This window comes from Ischnura elegans, chromosome 5 (assembly GCF_921293095.1).
Source record: "Ischnura elegans chromosome 5, ioIscEleg1.1, whole genome shotgun sequence".
In the NCBI taxonomy this organism is placed as follows: domain Eukaryota; kingdom Metazoa; phylum Arthropoda; class Insecta; order Odonata; family Coenagrionidae; genus Ischnura; species Ischnura elegans.
The window spans coordinates 54,044,968-54,064,639 of record NC_060250.1 but is presented as its reverse complement, the minus strand read 5'-3'; the positions used below and the strand labels follow the sequence as shown (position 1 = coordinate 54,064,639).

At 37.0% G+C, this 19,672-nt stretch overlaps 1 protein-coding gene across 1 annotated transcript in view; it reads right to left on the bottom strand.

Annotated features, from left to right (window-relative positions):
- Positions 1-19,672, bottom strand: part of LOC124159691 — a 377,132-nt gene that overhangs the window by 155,576 nt on the left and 201,884 nt on the right. The gene's annotated exons all lie outside the window — the stretch shown is intronic.

Genomic DNA, 19,672 nt, shown 5'->3' with positions numbered 1-19,672 from the left:
ATTTTCTTAAATCATCTTCAGGGCTATGTTAGAAAAAGTGTGAAACAATATATAAATACAGAGAATAAGACGATAAACAATATTTATACATAAAAAAGGAACAATTGGGCTTTTTTTAATACAATATATTTTAAAGAAATATGTATATATAAACATATATATAAGAACAGAATGGAATATACAAAAAATTTTGACATACCTCTAAACTTTGAACATATTTATTTATGTTTTGTTTCTAAGGTATTGCCACAACCTAGGTTACCATTAATTTTGATGTATTAAATAAAAATAAATTTTGCTGAGGTTATCGATGTCTGTTTTTTTATAACAACAATTTTTTGTTTTTGAAATATAAACCATTTCCTTGAAAAGTCTTTTTTTCAATATAACTTCATGATCTAAAATTTCGGCGTTCTCAAAATCAAAACTATGGCCATTGCTTAGGCTATGGCTAGCAAGAGCACACAGAGTTATACCACCTTTTACTGTTCTTCTTTTAGCTACTACTCAGCTATAGTGGGCGCTCTTATTTGCTCGGAATGAATAGACAGCTTCATAGCTAACTTTTTCCATATCCCATTATACTATGGATATTGATGTTTCAATGTTGGATCTAGGTTTTCCGTTACTTCTCAGCCACCCTGAGCACTTAATGCATGACATTTATTCTGGCTAAATAGGCACCCATGGCTTTAGCCGACAAAATTCACGTTCTTCTCCTGTATTTCCATTTAATTACCTTCACATACTTTGCGGAAAGAAAAATTCACGAGTAATTACTCTGGTTAGAATAAATGAATGCAGAAGCCAGAATACTTTAACGATGGTGAAGACTACAAAATGAAGTTTGCGTTATATTGAATAAATTAGTTAGGGTATGATAGAAATAGATTTCCGTAGAATTTTTTAAGATATATAATCACAATTTAGAGGATTTGCCTTACCTATAGAACACATGAACTTGCTGATATATGCAAGTGGTGTCATGGTGCCGGAACACAACGTTCCGGTACTGGTTAACAAAAGACATCACAGTTAAATAACAATTTAATAAATTTTGTTGCCTCAGAATTACTATATTCATTCGTAACCTTAACAAAAACATTAGTAAGGAAATTTAAATAATGACTTGTAATAAAAAAAACACACAGAGTAATGTTTCACTTCTAAATAAATTTAAGGAAAGTACGTTCCGGCACTACTTAATTTCATGACGTCATGACGTCACTGGTATAGGCTAGATTATCAATTTGAAACTGATCAATCAAAATCATCATGGATATGGATTTTTTTCGACACCTGAATGACTGTATGGGCTGAAAAAAAAGAATGTGGGATATTCAAATAAGTCGCCAGCTGACATTGTTTGCATGTTTTCCGGGTAAGAGAGGGTTCCATCACGGGACCGACTGCGCACCGGCTCCACCGGGGAGGATGTAAATATCAGGAGGCGCTATTTTCGAGCTTTTAGCGTGGTCAGAGTTCCGCCATCTTAGTTTGACAATCTTTGGACTTGCGTAGTCTTTGACTGATATTTTGAGGTGGCTGACTTTTTTCTGCAAACGTGCTACATTAAGTGAAAAATGCTACAATATTCATTAGCATTTCACCGGTTTTTGTCATCGAAGTTTTCCTATCACTCGCGATACTTCCATCAATGTATAAACTCTGTTTATCCTGTTAGTCACTTTACTGGTGGTGACATCCTCGAAAATATACTTTTTTTACAGTAATTGTTAGATTTCTGTTGTCTAAAGTAAAATTAAATACCGGTATAAGTGCAGGGAAACGACTAGTTTACACTCGTAAAATTTTATTTTCAGCTGAGTTGGATGCAGAACGTAGCCATCGTGATTGATAGTAATTTTTCTCTGAGAAAATATGCTATGCTTCGCGAGGTCTACCAAAAAAGTAATTAAAGAAGGTTTAATGCTTGCATTCCATGGTTTATTTTAATGAAATTAACGAGTTATGAGCAAAATAGTCAGAATAGACCCTTAAACCAAATAGTCAGAATTAACCCTTACGCACGAAAAAAAAAGATTAGTTAGAACTATCAAATTCTGATGGAATTTATCAAACTTTTCGGTCCATATGGCACATTGAAAAATTCAGTAACAATTACCAAACCAGTTTGATAAATTCTATCAAACGGGCTTGATAATTGTTACCAAACTGGCCACAGCAGATTGATAACGAAAGACTCGAAGAGAAATAAAGTTTTGGTGTTATTATACAATGAGTGGCATTAGGAAAGATGAGTAATATTTATTGATACTATTTAACTTGATTTCAATCAAATGGCCTTATTTAGCATCAATACTATGTGTATGTACATGCAACCTAATTCTTTTCTTGCTATTGTTGGATTGTTTTTACGTATCATAGGTATATAAATCATTGCTAAATGATTTTTTTTCTAAATGATTAAATAATTTTTTTAAGCTGATTAATATTATAATGATCTATTTCCGTAGAAAAATGAGGACGACGCAAAATTTTCTGCGGTTGAGAAGAGGATATTCCAACCTCTTTTGGGTCCGCCGAGGCGGGCGTCTTCATTTCGTTCCGTGAGAATGCCTCGTGGGAGACAGAAAGCGGCTGTCGATGGGCTGAGGGAGGAAGGAGCCCATCGCCCTCGGCCGCCCTCGCTTCCCATATCATCCATCTTCATCACTTTGCCCACCCATCTCATCTCCGCCTTCGCTTCCGCGGCCGCAAATGAGATCCCACTCCTACCCCGTCCACTCCCGGGAAACGTACGAATTGGGAATGTGGGGAGGTGAGGCATTTGCATCGTGTCAGAAATTTACCAAATTATGACCGAAGCTCGCGTGCACGGCGATTTTTATCATCATAAAATAAATAAATAAAATAAATTACTTGGTTCTATTCCACGCTTTATTTTAAATAGCACGACCCGGGTTTCAGCATCTTATGCTATCATCACCTACCATGCCCACTAGCATGACTAAGTTATGATATTTTTTTAACACAATCGCTTTTTGTGCTTCCCATTGATAATGACATGTTAGTGTGAAATCGTTCGAAGTTTATCAAAGGCAGCAATTACAGCCTGCAGCTATTTACGAAAGTAGGAAAAGGCTTACAAAAATTTGAGATTCTGAGAGGAGAGGAGGAGTTTTAGGAAACGTTATAAAAACGCGTCCTCCATTTTAGCTGCGATTTCTAGCAAAAAAGGCCTATTATTCGAGTCAATGCGGCAGTATTTTCTACTGCTCCAAGTATGTATGTTTACATATGATACTCTTTTTGTCAGGTGATGATAGCATAAGATGCTGAAACCCGGGTCGTGCTATTTGAAATAAAGTATGGAATAGAACCAAGTAATTTATTTTATTCATTTATTTTATGATGAAGCAGTTCCACAAAGTAACGCCTGAGACCGTGTCTTATATTAAAAGTGATTTTTCTCATGTTTTTTTTACCAAAGAAATTAACTTCAAATAATAAGATAATGCGAAGATGCAAGCGTGGTAGAGTGGAATTTTTACATATTGAAATAAATACTTGCAATTACCCACGATTATAAAATTTATTCCGACCTAGGACCAAGACGAAAAGAAAAATTTGCTAGTAATTTCTCTGGTCAGAAGATGTGAATGAAGCCAGATAAAATTTAAATGATAGTGAGGGCCACGAAATGAAGTTTGCGAAATATTGAATAAATTAGTCCGTGCATGATTAAAATTATTTTTTGAGGTATTTTTGATTTTAAAGGTTTTGCTTTACCTAATGGAACATGAACTTGATAATATATTCTGGATTTCCAGTTTGGAAATGATCAATGGCACTCACCATAACAAAAACAGTTTTGACAATGTTTTTCCTCGAATCTTGCATTCGCAGCAAATCTTATCTCACGTTTTGCAAGATACTGAGCAAAATCGCAATTGAATGTCAGTTCAATTCAGCTATTCTGAGCAATAATTTCCTAGTTGCTGACAGAGTGGTTTACTACGGTGCTTAAGCATCATTTGGTAAATTATTATTATAATTATATTACGACGGATCTTATATCAGAATTTTTTGAGAAAATACTTTTGTTTTGATGGTTGTTAATATTTTCAACACACAGGCGAGCATATCCCATATATACCCTAATAATTTTCTTATTTTAAAACGCAAATATCAATAAATATATCATTCTAAATATAAATAGTCTTTTGAACGGTTGTCGATAAGTACCAGTAATATATTATTTGTTAAAAATCATGGAAAGGACAATTACTTCGTTTCTCTATCGAACCTCCTCTAATGTACCTCTTCTCTATTTCCTAGTCTTCTCAATTGAGACAGCCTTTAAGTGGCTGCCCATTTATGCCTTCGCGCTAACTCTATACTCAAGGGTGCTCCTCCAGCCACGATCATTAAACTCGACTTCACGCTCCTACACCTAGATCCATCTCAAAGACCCCATTTCCCACTGTGTACTTCCGACATCAGACGGTACTGACGTCGTATGCGGCGTATAGAACGTTGTATTGGATGAGCTTTGCAGGGCGTGTAGTCATTAGTAAAGGTTGGCGACAGCTGACGCCATTTTCGTCATTAAGGATAGTTGGGTATTTAGGGATTTGTTGGCTGTGTAGCGGTCTGTGTAGCGGCATGGACACAGCAAGAATTGCGTGTATAGTTAAGGAATTATTGTGCAATAATTTTGTATTGAAACTGGAAAACAAGGAACCCTGCTTACCTTGGATAGATAATTGGATAGATAGGTTAACTAGAAAGAAATTTTAAGCCTAATTAGGTTTTGAAAAATAGATAACGATGCTACCCATTCGTTTTGATTGCCATGCAATCGTAAAGAATATGACTTAAGCGAAACGTAGTTATAGGGATGAAGGTTGTCTTTCTCTGCACCAATGTAAGTTTATTGTTATAAATGTTTTAAATGCCAACAATAAGAATATTATGAGTACATAGAGTATTCATACCTGCGTAGTCGTGGAATTTTGTTGCCTGACAAATTGGACAGTAAAACTAAATGGTTCTGTATAAGTAGAATAGTGATTTTTTCCTTTACCTCTAAGGCTAAACTTTTAAGGTTTAACTGTTACATATTTAGAAACTAAATACGTGAACTCACTGATGAAGGGGCGTAATTAGGAAAATTTGATTTATTTTCTCATAAATTTTAAATTGAAAATATCATTCGGCATCCTAATTTAAAATAAATTAACTTAACTTTACAGTGATCCCATCCTTCACAAATATAAAGCCCATGTATACGTTATTGATCAGAGGGATAGGATATTAATTATTAAATGAATGAGGAAATGGTTACTAGGAAACGGAGTCCGGAGATCATCTCGCAGGGATTTTAGGGCTGATAAGGAAAAGAGAAAAGGATCTCAACGAACGAGAAAGTCCAAGATAAAATGTTTCGATTTTATGATGGAAACGAGAAAAAGAGAGAGCGTGCAGTACATCTGATGGAAGGGCATTTATATCCATGAAAACCTATCTCCGCCATTGGGGGTCTATCTCAGATGAAATCTTCTATCCCCTTCTTGATTTTCGTCTAGTGAGATAAATATCGTCTATTGTTCCCGGAAATTCAGAATATTAGACTTGATTTATTTACGGAATCGCAACCGTAGCTAGTGATTTAGTCCTTACAGAAACCCTTTCATTCGGGTACATTTGGCATGGGTAAATATCCATATTATGCTACTTAAGAGTTTTTAGTTGTTGTAGGAAGCAGTTTTTCTTTTAATTTATGTGGCACGAAAGACTCTAAGTAAGACATTTCATCACCACGAAAGTGAAGTTTTTCTTCTTTTGAATTAAATAATTTCATCCACCGATGAAGTCCGTCCGCACTAATTTTTTCCAATGTAACCCACATTTTGCTATCTCCCATCTCTAGATTTGATGTTTACCACTAGGTGTTGAGACTATCGTGTAAGCAATACATAATTCTATATTTTTGTATGCTTGTAATTAACTCGGGGAACTACCAAAAATATTTTCCCTTGGTTAATTTTAATAAATAGTTTCCATTAGACCAGGTATTAAACACTAATTATACAGGCCAAGATCTCCAGTTTGATTTAATAATGGCATTATTTAAGGCTATTTTTCTTTCCCGATCTATCATTAAATTTGAATCGTTAACTTTTTACTCTTATAATTGTTCAGTGTCCTTTAATGAACGGTTCATGGTTATTTACAGTGTTTAATTCTTCAAGCAATTATTTTTATTCCTTGAGTATCCATATGTTCTTATATTGTTTCTTCATTCTGTTCGAACCGGATTTAGTTGTCTGCGGTGCAGCTATTTTCGAAAGTGTTTATTCAAGACATCTCTGTTATCTCGTGATATCAGTTGTGTGTTGTCATACCACTGCAGAGATGGGGGAACAGGATGTTTTCCCCATCGGTTAAACTGTTTATTCGCTGGCGTGCTTCATTTTTACTGCCCCCATCAAGCCCCAAGTGTTTGAACGCTCTGAGCGCTTGGCTTATGTAGCGGCCAAAGCAACGAACTTGGAATCGCTGGGACTCTTGGAAGGGCGTGAATAAACGTAATAGTATCCGTTTCAATCGCCCACAAAAGGGAATGAAGGGGTATATGTGAAGAATATTGGGAAATTGGCTATCTTGTGTGCCTTCTCAACGTTTAGTGGCGTTTAAATATGCTCAGTATCCCGAAAGAAATGGTTGATAAGAAAATTTTGTTCTTTCTTATCACTGTCTGGAAAAACCCTCAGTCTATGCTAATAAGGAAATAGTTAACAATCGCTCAATTTTGGTGTCGGACCACGGCGTATGCGGCAGAAAATCTGCTATCAAAAACTCCATTTGTTAATAATGGGTCTATTTTGCAATATTTTGCACGTCAGCTTATAATAAGCGACAGAAATTCAAATAAGGCTTGAAGAGATAAAAATTAGTTATCACATAAACTGGAGTGTGCAACTTCAAATTCGGTTCGTATTGCTAGTGTTAGAGATGTGTTAACATCAAATTGAGTGAACTCCGGATACCATGAATTCAGATGCCATGGAGAAAGCAGATTATTCAGCGTTTCCGTATGTTTTGTATTATTCTGAGTTATTTTAACGAAATTTGGAACTAATATGTGAAACGTTGCTTACTGCCCGCAGCAAAGATATATGCCTCGATGGGAAAGAAAATCGACATTTTAGTCACGAATGAGATGGTTATTCTCGGCGATTTTTTTCTTGGAAAGTCTGAACGTTTCTTTTCCGGAGGAAATGAAGACCTTGTGAGTTCTAACCCAGTATATTTATCCAATGTGCCGTGGAAGGTGCTGAAGGGCAAGTATAGGCGTTTGAGATGGAATATACACAGGTTTCGTTTCCATCGGGTACGTGTAGTGTCTTCTTACGACTTCTGACAATATAATTCTCACTGTACGTCGTAATATCAGATAGTGGTGATAGATAAAAAGGCTAAATGCTATGAAAAGAAATGTTTCTAGATTCCATTTACCCATCACCATTCTCGTCCACTCGTAAGAGCTCTCTCCCTTCATTTCTTCACATTCCTTTTGATTTCCTTGTCATCCATTCTCTGTTCTTCGCTGGGGAATGATCTGCTTTTAGGATAAGTTCCGTTTGGGTTTAAAGCGCGCTTTCTCGATTGAATTGATTTACTTAAATGCGTTATGATTACCTTGGTGTAATGAAGTCTTATCTCATAAGTTGCTATAGGCTTCGACTTGTAAACAGCTCTCACTTGTCATCTGTGGAAATGAGACAATCTCCGTTAGTCATTTATTAATATGATGATACTCTGTTCTGCTAAAGGCGGTGAACATGTTGAAATTTCCCTTTTAAAACCAATATCTCATCAGATTAAATTTATTTTGATTAACTATATGATTCATGCTAACCAAGGCTTCAGAATTGACAGTAATCGGAATTGTTCCTTGACGTGAAAGAAGCCCACAGTTGACAAATTTGCAACTTTTTTTTAGCGAATTACCGTAATCGAATTTTCAATAACCTTTTCTGTGAATCAAAAAGTTATATTCAGTGTACCGAAGCTGCTATAATTACAATGTCAGTCTTGTATAAAGGGAAAGTTGGCTTGATGGTGTCAACGGTGTTATCGGCCACGGAGAACATGCTATTCGGCAATTTTCATTGAAAATTCATTGAGATAGCGATAATTTTTGTTGTAAATGAATTTAAATCCCCTTCACTGAGAGAAAGAGAGAGTATTTATCAGAAGTGAGTTCTGTAATCAATACTGTAGTGCAATCATCAATGTACATCTTCAACGCAAGTACTTAATTACCTGTCCCAATTCTTGTTCTATCCTATGATAGCAGCTATCTACGTTACATTTATACCTGATGTGACACATACCATCAAGGATATAAACCCAAAGACTATTTTCAAACTCATTATCCTTTTTTCTTGGTGTTCTTATTTGAAGATTGTCATGCGGGTGGAAGAGGAATTCAATTTAATTTCCGCGAGAAAAATTATTTATATGGACTGAAAATTGGTCCTTGGGCTTCTCTTTGACATGGTTACTTCCAAGACCATGAGAGATTTCATTTTATTTCTAAGTTTATTTAATAGTTGGGCTCGGATAGCCAAAGGCCTTTGTTTTGATTCTTTGTCATGGTTAAATTTTATCCTTGCAATAAGAATCTCATTGCCGCACCTTTAGCTATATGTGTGTTTGAAATAAGCGCAATGGCAGCTATTTGTGGCTCGAGCCCTAAAATGCCGTTCTGTTTGGTTTAGATTTTAGCTTTAAGAAGCCAAGAGGATTTATTCCCATTATTCTCGGACTGCAAGAGCACAGCACATTACACAACAATTGATAAACCTCCAGAAAACTGCCGTGAGAATTAAAACAGCTACAGCTGTTCAACGTTGTTATCTGAGCAGACAAACAGATCCGTCGTTCGATTATAGTCCTTGCCAACTTTTCTCTTAGCAATAATTGTAGATTCAGTCCCATTGGATAGCTATTCTCTGGACACTGTTATTGGATTAAAAAAGAAGGAAAAAATCGTTCTTTTTCTTCTAAAAGTAACAAATAGAAAAACCAAGGGTGCTGAGTTAATGAGAAAGAAATGGTACTTCTCTACGAGTTTCTTGTGGAAAAATACCATATATTTTTATCAACTCAGGATGCTTTCCCAATTTATCTCTCCTGACTTATTTATTTCTAAGCGTAATATTTTGAAATTTTGAATTGGTTTTTGGTTACTCAACTTATTAGCCAAATAATATGCATAATTATTACGTTTTGCCTTGGCAACAGGAAGTGATAGATGTAAATTTCGAATTCGGATAGCCTTAAACCTAGAGAAAAATTAATAGACCAGTTATTGATCATATAACAGTCAAGAATTGATTATGTACGTAATGGGAAAGGAATAGCAATTTTAAATGTTATCTGTTAAAGAATGAGAAGAGACTAAAACGGTATATACGGCCTCTAATGTTAAGATCCATTGTACGTATTATTATTATTATTAAATCGTTACAAGCTGGCCATTGAGCTGATGGTAACGTCAACATAGAATGAAAAAAAAGGAAACATTGTAAGGAACCCTTGAAATCTGCATCCTTAACTGATTTTAAAAATCTCTCCCATAAACTCTTCCATCCCGGTACTTTGTGCATCTATGTAACAATCTCTGTATTCGTGTGTTTTCCCAACGCATACCTGAGAACTTTTCTCTGTTTTTCCTCTCTTTTCTCTGTCTATGATGTTTTATTAATTTATAATATGCTTTTTATCGTATCATTTTCATAATAAGTTATCGGCTTAACGTAATGGAATACGGAAATGAGATGCAGGTTTTGCGTCTCGCTGTCGTCTGAGCGAGAAATGAATGTCTCAAATGAATAAACCATGAGGTTTACTAAGTTGCCTCTTTAGAAATTCCAAACTTTAAGAACATTACCTAATGTTGGAAGCAGCTTCACCCGTTTAAGGTAGGAATACCCATAATAATTATTAATTGTCTTGGAATAGCTTGACCTAGGCCAAATAAATCCGTTATTTTTCGTAAACTGGGTTAATTGTTTTTCTTGTACTCACCATTTTATATTCGACTCTCACATTTTCTGCTTCCGCCTTTCTTTCCTTTGAATCACCGTGTCAGCTGCCGAAGTCGGCCTCATCGAATTGAAAGCGTCAGCATAATAATACGATGCACCAACGATTTGAATACAACTAGGTTCAGCATAATAAAATGATGCGGCCGATAATACCTAAAATCGTCTGACCGACCGAAAAATAATTTTCGCAATAGTAATTAATTGTAATAATGGGCGATAAAATTTATCTAAAGATGGTATTGTATATATTTCAATTTTAAATTAATTTATTAGAAGTCATGTGATTATAAAATCAATGTTTTCTCCTTTCCGTTATTTTTCCTATTTAAAAATTTCTATGTTTTCCAAGAACGGGAAAATATATAGGTAACATATCGAGACAGATGATTGATTACGCAATTAATTTTGCTGACTATAATCTCCCACCTTAGTAATACACTCAAATACACTCAGAAACCTTTAGTGAATTATGTTATCTTAGTATTTATCTTAGTATATGTTAGCTTAGTATTTATCACCAGTTAGGATCCGCAAGACAAGAAAGAGCGAAAAAGGGCCTAAATTAAACTTATAATTTTTTTAGATACTCATAATAACATTCCTAGCAATTGCGGTGACAGCTAATTCCGCTCAAAATTGTCCCGAAACAGTTGACTTGCGACATCTAATTACCCTACGGCTTAATATAATTTGATAGGTCTCTACGTGGGAGTTACACATAACGGATGTAATGGGAGCGGAGGGGACTTCTGTTACTATAGTTGCCATGGGGATGAGGGAGAGCAAATATCTCGTGGCTTGGGACGATAGCGTCAAACTGAATGCAGTGCGTGATTCTCTCGAGTCGTAAAAACCTCCCGTTCTCGCCTATCCTCCCGGCATTCCTGCTCCTAGTAGTTCTGTCTGCCTCTTCTATGAGCTCTGCGACTCTATGCTCCCGAATTCTTCATTAAAACGATTCCATTACTATTTCCATTTTCTCCTTTAAATCTTCCGTGACTAATTATGTTTATGTTGTATATTTTTTTACATTTTTTATTTCGTTACTTTGATATTTCTTGTATTTGAGCTCAACCACTTTGTCGTTATTTAGGCGACGAATTATTACTTTGTGCATTGAAATTGTTTTTGAAAACTTCAATTTTTATTGGCGGGGTAACTGAGTTACCCCGCATAGCTGTTGGCGGGAAGAAAAACATTATTTGTCATATGAGTGGAGAGATAAAAGTGGAATTCAATAAATTTTATTATATTTAAAAGCTATTTCATCACCTGAAAAATTTTCAAGCATGTAGGACCCTGTCAAACTTTATTCTCATCTAGACTTTAAGAAATTTTTCATGATATATTTTACCATGTATGTACAATAAATTTAAACTGGAGATACATTAAAAGGTTGACAAGGGTGTACTTGATACATTAATTTTTCTACCTATTTGACATGCAATTTTTATTTTCGTTTAGATTACGAAAAGGCAAAGTTGGTCGTTGGTTGAGGTACAGTAGAGCTAGAAGATTCTTAACCAGCAGATGGGGTAGCAGATGCTTAGTGATGGAGAGGGCGATGATATTTGAGATTTGGAAGGGACTTAGGATGTTAAATCGCAGATGAGAAGACATTTGAACTTATATCATTGTAGAGCACATAATGGATATTTTTAATGGATCTTTTTTTTTGTTTCTTTCAGAATCAAGATGACATTATTTTGTTGGATGAGATCAACTCTGTGTCCCTATGCCCATCCCTTTTACTTATATCAACATAGTTAATATTATCTGGGGACTTTCCTACAACATATTTTTCCTGGGTAAAGTGTAGCTCAAGTACGTTTTACTTACTTTTGAAGAGAGAGAGAGAGAGAGCGTAACTGCGCCATTATTTCTTAGTCTATCCCACTGAAACCGCTTTAATTCACTCTGGAGATTTTTAAATTAACGACCACCACAGTTTATATTTTTTGTTTTTGCACCATTGATATTGGCCATCACGTCCGCATCAGTTCCGTTTTGCACGAAGAATAACGTCTGCGTTTGACTTGCTGCCGGTGTTTCTTTTTTTCGATTCCCCGAGCGGCTTCCCGGATGGCCACGTGTGGAAAGGGGAACAAAATGGGAAATCAAGCTATAGAGTGAGAAAGTAGAAGAAAGTAAACAGATATGGCGCTCCCTAACATGTGACGGTGGTACCTCTGCGCCGCAGTCCGTCAAATTGCGAAAGAATTAACTGACATAGATAAAAGGGGCTAGTATATCGGGTGCACTGAGGAATTCATTTATAATAATTTCATTTACAAATAAATTTTAAATTGCCCTGCGCTGCATAATTTTTATTTTTAGAAATTACTCTAACTTCCAGGAATGCTAAACGAAATATATACAATAGACAAATAATATACATATAGATAAAACAGTGTCCATAAATGGAAATTATAAAAAATGGAAAGGAAGACAAGAAAAAAAGTGCAGTACTTCACAACTTTCCTGCATCAATCTTCGTATATTGGCGGCATGCCGCGGCAGCACTTACATTATTTAAGTGAGCAAAATCTGCAATTTCAAGCAACCAATTTCTGACCGATCTCGTAAACTTCATTTCACTACTTACTTCTGTGAGAGCGGTAATGAGCAAAATATTTTTGGCCCCAAATTATCACAGAATTATTCATGATATTGTGCTTCGGGTATGTCATTTTTTTAGAGCTGTCTACTCTCTCTTTATTTATTTTATTCTCAAACCACCGGATACAGCTCTTATTGGCCATTTTACACCGGGGTGTTCAACAAATGTATACTCCACTCCAAATACTCTCCATGTGTTCATATGCTCATTCGTAAACAAACGTCCGTAAAAATATGATAGTATTGTCTATATAGTTACTGCTTTGCCTTAGGGATCAGTGATTGTTGTTAGATAAAAAATGATAAGCCCTGTCCTTAATTCACCACTTAGGTATGAAAGTCTCAATCATACATCTTAAGTACTTTTTAGCGGCTGAATTCTGCATTGGAGAGAATCACGAGGGTGCATTTAGTTATATTTGCTGGCTTCATTTGGTCCATGGTCTATTTTGTTTTACGCAATTATGTTATGGTAGTTATTACATAGTAATTGTATTTCTTTTTCCTCCCTGCCCTCCTGAGGGATTTTTCCGTAGAGCTTTCGATGGGGGAAAGTGGTAGCCGAATGGGTTTAGTGCTTAGTTTCTGATCGAAGGGTGCCTGGTTCAAATCCAGTTTGAAGCCAACGAAATGTCAAACTCAGAAGTCCTCGAAGTGCGTGGTGATCAAGATAAAGGAACTTCTGCCATTACTCTTTATGAATGCATTTCACATACCTGTGCGCAAGTCCGGTCTGAGAGCTACCCTGACCTATTCAAACCAACATGGATGTTCAATAATTAAGTGAGTGAGAGTAATAAATCGTCGTACTAATTTAATGTCAGTCCTTAAGCTGGAATATAGAAATTAACTCATCTAAAAAAATAAGGCGCTCTTGATTTCAAATTGAACAGGGAAAATTGAAATTCTATGCAATTCAAAATATCTCTATAAGTGCTCTAAAGTGTAAGATTAATGACAATGAATGTAAGAATACTTAGAGAAATTACGTGAAGTAATTTTAAATGATATTAGTATTTAGTTATATTTCAATTATACCAGTTTCCTCTTTTTGGTTTTTACCTATTTATTCATTTGAAATGAGGATTCTTATGTGTAGGCGAGGATATTTGAGTCTCTCAACTCAAAAATCTCTCAACGCGGCAGCACAACCTTGGAATCACGCGTGTACGTGGCTGCAAATAGATCCCAAAAACCTACCCCTGTTGTCTTATTTACTCTATAAGTTTTTTTCCACCTCACCACCGCTTCCTGAATGGCAGCGTACGCGGAAAGGAATAAAGGAGAAAAAAAGAAGATCGGGGGCAGATCGAACAGCCCCCTGAGGTGCCCAATTGGCAACGCCGCTTGGCGCGCTCACCCTCTCATACCATTCCGCCCTGACCCAGCTCTTAACCCACCTTATCCCTCTCCGCTTCGACCTCGTGACCTCCCCCTCCCCCGCTTCCCCTGCCCTACACCGTATCTCGCGGGCGACTCATCACGTCCCTCTACCATCCCGTCATGCCATTGGGGGGTGCAAAAAAAATACTCCTCATGTCCCCTGTGTGCGGTTCCGCGTGGCTGTGAATTCCTGAGCCCTAAATGACCTGACGGGCATTATTGCATTCATTGTTCCTTTAAGGCATTTTGCCCTCTGAATATCTTGCATATTCTGTGGGCAATGTCGTGTTGAAAGTCTCATCATCATCACTGGTCAACAATCCTAAGATTGGTTTGACGCAGCTCTCCACTCAATTCTCCTACCAGCTAATCTTTTCACGCTTACGTATTTCTTCTATTTCAAAACCTTCTTTAGCCGTTCAATGTATTTTGTTCGAGGTCTTCCTTTTCCGTTCTTGTCATCCACTTGTCCTTAGCAAGTTGTCTTCATGATGCCATCATGTCTCAAGATGTGGCCTATAAGGTTGTTCCGTCTTCTTGTTAAGGTTTTCATGAGGCTTCTCTCCTACTCTTCTTAGGACTTCCTCATTACTAACTCGGTCGATCCATTTGATCTTCATCATTGTTCTGTACCACCGCATTTCGAAGGCCCCTATCCTTGCTTTCTACGCTGCTGTTATTGTCCATGCCTCACTTCCGTATAGGAGCATACTCAAAATGTAGGTTTTCATAAATTTTTTCCTTACTTCCATATTTCAGTTTCCCGGTGTAACCACTAAGCAGGACTCTCTTTTGATGGAATGCTCTCTTCGCTGGGGCTATTCTTCTGCTGAATCTCATGTCACGTTTTTAGTGACTGAATCGTATGAACTTGGTTCATTCACTGCATTTTGTCTTCTAAAAACCTGATATATTTTTGAGAAAAAACGGTCGTACCTCTTGCAAACCTTTTAGCATTTTACTGACCTGACTCAAGCTGTCTGGCATTTTCTTGTGCGGTTCCGCGTGACTGTGAATTCCTCAGCCCTATATGATTTGACGGGCATTATTGCATTCATTGCTCCTTTAAGGCATTGTGCCCTCTAAATATCTTACACATTTTGTGGGGAAATTAGTGTTGCAATTCTCCTCTAACGGTTTTAGTGGCCGAGTCGTACGATCTTGGTTCATTTGAGGAATTGCGCCTTCCAAAAATCTTGCATATTTTGGAGAAAAAGGGTCGTAACTCTCACCTACCTATATTCTTTTCTGATCTGACTTGCTCTGTCTGGTCTTTGGTTATTTTTCGTTTTTTTTTATTAAAATGTTACTAATTTCGAGTTATTGACCATGTTTTATTTTAAACATGTAACAATTTGACTTACTAGGCTAGAAATTCCTCATGTATGATACATCTGCATTGTACCCGGAGAACCACCTCGGATCGATGACATAGGGTGAGTTTGGTTGCTTAGAATACCTGTACTACATATTACATAATTCCAGATAAGTATTTAAATTATGCTATATAAAGATTGTAGCTAGTGCGTGTATGCGGCAGGTTTGGTCTGAACAGTCATTTACTATTCATTGTGCTAAAAATATCCTATACTACGGAGCTACATTATTATGCGCAACCATGGAAACACTAAAAGATGCGGGCCGACCTGTTAAAACTAGTAGAAAAATACTCGTCGTTGTGTAGAATTTTCGTGGAAAGTGATTAAATTAGCTTCTCTCTCTTGCAAATAATTGTTTTTTATATACAAGACCCTCCTTTGCCGTTTTTCGTCCATTTGCATACATTTTAGAGGTCGCATGTTTTGCTTGACTGGTCGTTTTTCTTGACTTATCAGTGTAGTTTTAAACTTATGCGATCAACTTCAGATTATCTGGGCATGTTAATTAGACCCTTCTGAGCACTTGCCTGTATTATGCAACTGAATATATTAATGCAGTATTTTCTCAAATATAAAACTTTTCTCTTAAAGAGATTTAGGAAAATGTTTACTAGTATTTTATTTTTTTATTCCAAAAATACCGAAAATAGCACCGCATTGCCCTTTCAAATCATTTTTTCGACAAATTAACAGTTAAAAGTAATTAATGCATTATTAAGTCAATTGCATCAATGAAGTTTATTATGCATTTTTAATAAGAACCAGTTGATTCTGGTTGGCCTTTTCTTATAAATTTAGTGTTTAATGAAGCCGGAAAGCAGAGAAAAAGGTTCAGGAAGGTCTTTGATTTAAATTTGAGAATTCTCTTCGTCAGGCAGCAATTAAAACAGATTGGGGAGTACAAATCACCCCGTGCCAACACCGGAGTGTGTGGATTGTGAAATTGAATATATTACTGCAGCATTTTCACAGTTGTAAAACTTTTCTCCTTGAGAAATAGGAGACATATTTTTTACAATTATTTTATTTTTAATTCCCACAGCACCGAAAACAGCACTGTGTGGCCTTTTGCACAGTTTCGTAGTTAGTCAACTGCTTAATTAGGACAACAATCCATGCCCTGGATAGGAGTAACCTACCCAGGTGGGACCCGAACTGTATATGTAAATGATAACTAAGCCGTCAACAGGGCCAAGATCGATAGTCAATTACTTCCTATTGACAGATATTAGGCAAGTATTCATGTACTGAATATGAATAGGGGCAACATATCCAGGCGTGACTCGAACTCGCGACCTATTATTAGACAGGGGAGGACATTATCCTGCCGCCACCGAGGCCGGCATGTGAAGCTGTGAACACTCTCTTCGCATACTTAAAATTTTGAGATGCGAAAGTGATTTTTAAACAAGGTTACATCGGGAAAAAGACGAAATACGACAGGTAGAAAGAGGGTAATGGGTCCTTTGAAAAGAAAAGAGATCTACTTTGCACGCCTTCCTTTCGCTGCGTACGGCTGTCGCTACTTTTAGGGTTGACGTATGCGACCCGGAAGCGCTCGTGGGAGATTCTGTCCCGGAAGTTGGCGTTCGCCTCTCATCGTCCTCCACCTACCCCCTTCCACCAATGGGGACATCACTTCCGCCTCACCCCTCCCTCCCCTTCGCCCCTCTCCACCTCCGCATTGGATGCCTCCCTTTCAAGAGGGTTGACAATGTGATGGCCTCGAATAAGCATACGTCCTCTGGATCCATTCAAGCTATTTTAATCCTAAGATTGGTAAACTGCAGCCTTCAGTGGGGTATTTAACCCATATCTACATCTATGAGGTATCGTAAAAAACCACCACGTGCCACCAACAGGGAGTTGGAATTATGAAATTGAATATATTACGGCAGTATTTTCACAGTTATGAAACTTTTTCTCTTTGAGATATAGGAAATTTTTTACAAGTATTTATTTTTAGTTCCCATAGCACCGAAAACAGCACTGTAATTCCTTTTGCATATTTTTCTAGTTAGTTAACAATTTAATGTAGGCAAAAATCCATACCCGGGTGGGAATCGAACTGTAACTGTTAAGGACCACCAGGATGGGTGGCACAGGGTGATTCCGCACCAGGCTTGCAGCACCCGAACCAAAAAGACGAATTTCGTCACGTGGCAATGCACTCCACCAAAATGACGAATTCCGTCTTATAGGTTTATTTTAAGTCAGAGGAAAATAATAAATATTTCCTTACACGAAAAGTTTAGAAATATTTTTTACATATAGCATACGGAACTGCGATATTAATTTTCTTTTATACACCTCGGAAATAGAAATCTACCTTTCGGCCATTTAAAAAATCAAGTAATGGGGGAAATTTAATATTAAAAGACTTTTTTTAATGCGAAGACATAGTTCTCTATACAAAAAATACAATGAAGTGTATCAATAAAATATTTTGCCCGTGAGGAGATGGATAAGACGGCCGTTTCGTCGTGCTCATAGTTTTTTCACTATTTCGACTGTAGAAGCTAAACGTATGTATTGGTATGCATTGGTATGATGTTTAATGATTCATTGTTGTAGTAGAATAACAAAGCGTAAAACGATATATATGACACGACCCTATGGAGCTTCGGCAGGATTGTATACAAATGCTTAAAATTCGGTGTTCTAACTTTTTTTTGTGCCGATTAGCAGTTAGTAATAGAAATCGACAGTGTCACTCAGACCCGAATCGCAGTCAAGTAAACGGGAAAGATTACTTACGATGAAAAATAGCAGTTCTCATTCAATCGTTCTTGCTTGGCTGCCCGCTTTTCGTGAGTTGGTGACGTCATATGAGTTCCGGCTCATAACTTGGACAGGGAGAACCGTTCATTTTGTGAATGAATTGCTCACTAGCGTGCAAACAAGTACCAACCGCTAGTGGTCAGTGTGAGTGAAAGAGGAGCTGCGGAGAAGCGATGATCCACTCATCAGGATCGCATCAGTGCTTAATTTCGGCTGTAACGCGCCGAAACGTCTTTTCGTCACCACTTAGTGGAAATTGGGAACTATAATTCGTTGCTGCGAAGTGAGGAAGTTTATGATGAAAAAAAAATTATTTTTCTATTTATTTCCTTGTAAAAGTCCGACTCAATACAGTTTTTTTAAGTGAATGGGATAACTCAAACTGATACTATTTGCCTTCATTTGTGAGTACCGTATGTTAAAAGTTTTAAAAATGTCATCGTTACTTATTTTTTGTGAAACGTGATTCCTATTGTAACTTTTACTGCAAGTTTAAAATCAGAAGGATCGGAAAATAAATGAAATAAAAATTAGGTTCCCTTCTTTTCTCAAGCCCTATCAAAATCGGCGTTAAAGGAAAATTGGTGAACGAGCCTATACAGTATCTCCCATTCTCAAGCTGGTATGGCATTTGGAAGAGGAGACCGGCAGCTGAGGGAATTTGTGCAATGAGGGTAGGGTTTGGAAAAAGAATGGAGTGAAAACCGGCGTCTGCATTAGCCTGCCCTTAAAGAAAGGCGCCAACGGGACCACGGCATCGTTGGTCATGCTTGGGACCCTCCCTGAAGATAAAGAAGAGGTGTGATTGGCTAGCATGTCTGACCGAAAATCGGAAGATCCAGGTTTGAATCCCGGCTAAGCCAAATATTTTTAATGGCTAAATTTATCTTTGGTCTATGTTGTAGAGGTGGCTCGCAGGGAATGAAAAGTTTAGATGAAGCTTTTCACAGGCAATAATTCAGGAAATCCTACCAGTCGAGCGGTAGCGACGATCCAACTTGCTTCACTTCAAATAACCTGACGGCGACCATCACATTATGCCAATCAACCACCGTGAGGCCTTCTATCAGTGTAACACGTCAATACGTAAACGGTTACTTCGTTTACGACATCTCGTAACCAGGCAATTTGTACCTGACAATTTCCAAACGTGAACATTTGTACGAAAATGTTCAGTAACCGGAAGTGACGAATAAACTCATTGAGATTATGAGAAATATCACTACTCGAACCACCAAGTGTGCAACAGCAGCTTGAACTTGTGAATTTCAGGATGTTTTACATCCTTTGAACACGTTCTCGATTTTTTTAAAATTTATACTTATCTTAAACCTTTGTTCATGAAGTTTATGATCTGATGAAGTGGAATTCGCAGTTCCTTTTACTAAATCATTGGCAATTACTTTTATACTATCAAATTATTTA